Source organism: Vespa crabro, unplaced genomic scaffold, assembly GCF_910589235.1.
Source record: "Vespa crabro unplaced genomic scaffold, iyVesCrab1.2, whole genome shotgun sequence".
Classification (NCBI taxonomy): Eukaryota; Metazoa; Arthropoda; class Insecta; order Hymenoptera; family Vespidae; genus Vespa; species Vespa crabro.
In genome coordinates, this window is record NW_025813595.1 from 3431337 (window position 1) to 3438247 (window position 6911).

A 6911-nucleotide genomic window follows, 5' to 3' on the forward strand; every position below is an offset into this window, starting at 1 on the left:
AATAGCGGTAATAACAGTAAGAACGATATAAATAGTAGTAAAAATAAACGTAATAACCATAATAAGGATAATAATATTCAAGTAAATAATAATAATAAAGACAATAATATTAATAATTATAACGATAATAATGATAATAACGATAATTATAGAATCGAAAATAACGAGAATAATAATAATAATAATAACGTTGATAAGGATAATAACGATATCATCGGAAATAATAATAACAAAAATATAGATAATAACGATAATAACGATAATAACGACATTTAATATAATAATAATAGCGATAATATCGATAATAATAATAACGATAATGACGACAAAAGTAAAAATAATATTAATGGTAATAACGATAATAATGATAATATCGATAATAATTGTAACGTAAATGAGGAGGATAATAATAATCATAATAACGATAATAAGGGTAATACGATAACATTGATAATAATAATAGCAACATTAACAATAATATCAATAAAATCGATTATAACCACAATAATAATAATAACAACAATAACAATAATAATAATAATAATAATAATAATAATAATAATAATAATAATAATAATAACATTAATAACGATAATAACCATAATAAAGATAATAGCGATATTAATTATAATAATTATAACAAAAATAAAGTCAACAAAGATAATTATGATAAAAATAATAATAAAAATATGGATAATAATGATTATAACGATAATGAATATAAAAACGACAATAATATTGATAATAATAATGAAAATAATAATAAAGTCGATGTCGATGATAGCGATAATAGTAGGAGTAGTAATATCAATAATAACAATAATAATAATAAAAAAGATAATAACGATAATTATATTTACGATTATAATAAAAATAGTAATAATAATAATAACGATAATATCGATATTAACGATAATAATAATAATAATAATAATAATAATAAAGATAAAAACGATATTTTCGATAATAACGATAATAACGCTAATAACTTTAATAACGATAATGACGATAGTAACGATTATAATAATAACGATAATAAGGATAATAGTAGTAATATTATTAACGATAATAACGATATTTACAAAAAATAATTATAATAATAATAAAGATAACAACGATAATAACGATAATAACGATAATAATAATAATGATAATGAAGACAAAGAATAATTATAAAATATCAATAGTAACAATAATAACGATAATTACGATAATATCGATAATAATAATAACGATAGTGACGATTATAATATTAGCGATCATATGGTTTATGATGATAATAATAAGAAAAATAATTATAGTAGTAATTGAAATAATAACGATAATAAGGGTAATTAAAACGACAATAATAACGATATTAACGAAAATAGTTATAACAATAGTAACGAAAACAACGATAATTATATTAATAATAATAATAATAATAACGGAAGTAAGTATAATAACGGTGAAAAATATAATATTAATAACAATTAAAACTATAATAACGATAACAACAATAATAAATATATCTATAATAGCGATAATAAAGACAACAATAATAACAATAATAATATCAATAATAAATAAAATAACCATAATAACAATAATGACGATAATAACGTTAATAATAAATAAGATAATTACGATAATATCGATAATAATAATAATAATAATAACAGTAATAACGATAATAACGATAATAACGATAATAATAATAATAATAATAATATCGATAATAAAGATAATGACGCCAATAATAATAATAAAAATAATAATAATAATAATAATAACGATAATGACGATAATAATAATAGTAATAATAACAATAATAACGATAAAAACGATAATAACGATAATAACGATAATAATATTACTAATAACGACATTAATAACTATAAAAAATATAATAACGATATGGCATTAACGATACAGGCGACAATAGTAGTAATAGTAATAACAATAATACGGATAATAACGGCAATAAAAATAATAATAATAAAGATAGTAACGATATAATCGAAAATAATGATATAAGCTATAAGAATAATAATAATAAGAACAATAACAACGATAATAAAGAAAATAAACATAATAACTGTAAAGATAATACGACAATAATTTTAACAATAATAATAAAGATAATAACGATAACAACAATAATGACAATGATTAACGACATCAATTATAACGATATAACGTTAATTTCGATATTAATAATAGCAATATTAAAGATAATAAAGATAATAATAATAACAATATTAATGATAATAACAATTAAAGTAATATTAATAATAATGAAATTAACGATAACGGCGATAATAATAACAATATTAACTACGATTATAAGAATAATAACGATACCATCGAGAACAATAGTAACAATAATATCGATAATAGCGATAATAACGATAATAACATTATTAATAATAATAAGAATAAAGATAATATCGATAATATGTGTAATAATAATAAAGTTTATAACGATAATAACGACAATAACGATCATATGAATAACAAATGTAACGATATCATAATATTGTGAACAATAATAACGATCATAACGTTAATAACAATAATAATAATAGCAATAATAGCGATAACATTGATAATAACAATAATCGTAATAATAACGATAATAGTGGTAATAACGATGACAACGATAACAATAATAACAATAATGACGATAATAAGGATAATAACGGTAATAACGATAATAATAATATTAAAATAACGATATTTGCGAAATTAAGGATGATAATAATAACAATTTAACAATAATACCGATATTAATAATAAAAAGAATAATAAAGACAGTAACAATAATAATAATAGTAAAACTAATGTCAATAACGTTATAAACGATAATAACGATAATAATACTAACGGTAATAACGATAATAACAATAATATGGATTATAATACTAACAATAAAATAGATAGTAAGGATATTATAAGTAACAATAATAAAATTAAATACGATAATAACGACAATAATAATAATAATAATAACCATAATAATGATAATAAAGTTATTAATTATAATCGTAATAATAATATTAATAACAATAATAACGGTTATAATGTTAATAACTATAATAACGATATTAACAATAAGATTAATAATAATAATAGAGATATTAAAGTTATTAACGATAATAATAATAAAAATAATAACAATAGTAACGATAATGACGACAAAAAGAATAATAATAATAACGATAATAACAATAATAGTAATATTAATAATACCTATAGTGACAATAATAACGATAATGACAATAATAATAATTATAATAATAACGATTATAACGATAATTACGTTAATAACGATAATAATAATAAAATTATTAACGAAAGTTACAAAAATAACGAAAATAACAATAGCATTAATGACGATAATAATGATAATAATAATAACAATAGTTATAACAATACTAAGGGTATTAACGATAATAACGATAATACTAATATCGATGACAACGACAAAAATAATAATATTAATATAATTAATAACGAAAATAAGGATAATAACGATAACAACGATATAATCAATAATAATAATAATAATGATAATAACTATAATAACGAAAAAAACACTGATAACGAGAGGAATAGGAACGATAATAACGATATAAGAATAATAATAATTACATTAAGAAACGATAACAACGACAAAAACAATAATAACAATAATAAGGATAAGAACCATAACAATAATGAAGTAAATAAAGATATTAACGTTACAACGATAATAATAATAACAATAATAAAGATAATTACGATCATAACGATTATAAGGATTATAATAATAACGATAATAACGATATTACTAATAATAATAAAAACGATAATGAAGATAAAACGATAAAAATGATAACTATAATAACAAAAATAACAATTAAATAATAGTAATAATAGAGATATTAACGATATTAGCGATAATAACAATAACGATAGTAACGATAATATCGATAATACTAATAACAATATTATTGATAATATCGATAATAATAATAATAATAGCGAGAATATCGATAATAACGATAATAATGATAATAACTATAATATCGATTATAACGAAAATAATAATTACGATAATGACGGTAATAATAATAATAATAAAGTTAATAACGATAATTACGATAATGACGATAATAATAATAAAGATAATAACGTTAATAATGTAAATAGCGATAATAATAATAGTAATAATAATAATTATAACGATAATTACTATTATAATGATAAAAACGATAATAATAGAAGTAATAATAACAATATTAAAAATAATAAGTAAAATTACGATAATAATGATAATAAAAATTATAATAATAGTAATGATAATAAAGATAATTACGATATTAACGATAATAATAATAATAATAATAAAAAAATAACAATAATATCGTTAATAACGTTAATAGCGAAATTAATCATAACGATAATAACGACAATAAAAATAATAATATCGATCATAAAGATAATAACGACAATAATAATAACAATAATAATAATAATAATAATAATAATAATAATAATAATAATAAAAATAATAATAATAATAATATCGATATTAAACAATAATGACGATAATAATAATATTAATATTAACATTAATAACAATAAGAAAGATAATAAGGATAGTAATAAATACGATAAATAAGATAATATCGATAATAATATTAACAATATTAACGGTAATATGGATAATAATTATAAAAATATTAACGATAATATCGATAAGAATGATAACATATTAACGATAATATCTATAAAAATAATAATAATCATAATAACAATAATAACGATAATAACGATATTCACGATAATAAAGATTACAATTATAACGGTAATAAAGACAATAATGATCATAAGGAAAATAATTATAATAATAATAATAATAAAAACGATAAAGATGATAATAATACTTACAATAATAATGATAATAACAATAATAACGATAATCACTATAAAAAATTAATAACTATATTTACGTTAACAACGATAAGGATATTAGGAATAATAGCGATAATAACTATAATTACGTTAATAATAATAATAACATTAATAACGATATAAACGATGAAAACGATAATAATAATAACGGTAATGACAATAATAATAGTAATAGTAATAACGATAATAATTATAATAACGTTAATAATAATAACAATATTAACGGCAATATTTATAATAATAATAATAAAGATAAGAACAATAATAACAATAGCAATAACATTAGTAAACATTAAAGCGAAAATAACGAAAATGACGATGACATTATAACGATTATTACAATAATAACAAAAATAATAAAAACGATAGTATCTTTAATAGTAATATTCATAATACCTTAAAAAGGATAATAAATTTAATAATAAAGAAAATAATAACGATAATAATGATATTATCGGTATAACTATAACAATAATATCGATAAATACGTTATAAGAGGTAATAATAATAACAATAATAACGATAATACTAATAACCATAATAAAGATAATAATAATAATAATAATAACAATAATAACGATACTAACGATAATAACGATAAGAACAAAATTAACGATAATAATAAGATGTATAAAAATAATAATGTCTATAATAATGATATGAATGATTAGAACTATAATATTAATAACAATAACAACAATAATAACGTAAATAACTAAAAAAAAATGATTTAAATAAGATATTATCGATAATAAATAGAATAACAGTAATAACGATAATAACGACAATAATAATATAAATAAAAACGATAATGACGCAAATAATAATAATAATAATAATAATAATAATAATAATAATAATAATAATATCGATAATAACAATAATAACGAAAATTATAATATTAATAACGACAATAATAACAATAATAACGATAATAATGACAATAATAAATACGATAAAGTCGATATTATCGATAATAATATTAACAATATTAATGATAATATCGTTAATAAAAATAACATTATTAACGATAATATCTAGAAGCATAAAAATAATAATAACAATAGTAATTATAACGATAATAAGGATAATAATGATAACATCGATAATAATAATTACAATAATGATGATAATAACTATAATAATAATAATAATAATAATAATGATGTCAACGATAATGAAGATGAAAACGATTATAATAAAAATCATAATAACAATAATAACGATAATAGTAATAATACCTGTAACGATAATAACGATAATAACGATAATATTGATAATAACGATAATAACGATAATGACAATAATAATACAAATAAGAATAAAGGTAAGAACATTATTAACGTAAATGACGGTATTAATAATAATAATAATAACGATAATAACCATTATAATGGTAATAACGATAATAACGATAATAACGATTATAATAATAACGTTAATAACGATAATAGTATAATAATATTAACGATAATAACAATAATAACGATAATAACGATAATAATAATTGTAAGAATAATATAGATAACAAGGATATTAACATTAATATCGATAATAATAATAACAATAACAACGATTATGACGATAAAAATTAAAATAACGATAATAAAGAAAATAACAAGAATAATAATAGTTATAATAAAGAGAATAATGATACTAAAAATTTTAACGATAATCATAATAACTATAATAACGATAATAACGATAATAAATTTAGTAGTAATAACAGTTATAATAGTAATAATAATAAAAACGATTTTAACGGTAATAATAATAACGATAATAACGATAATATCGATAATAATAATAATAATAATAAAGATAATATCGATATTAACGACAATAACGATAATAATGATAACAACAATAAATACAAAAATAATAATAATAATAACATTAATAACGATAATAATGATAATAACGATAATAGCGATTTTAATTATAATAATAGTAGCGAAAATAACCATAATTAT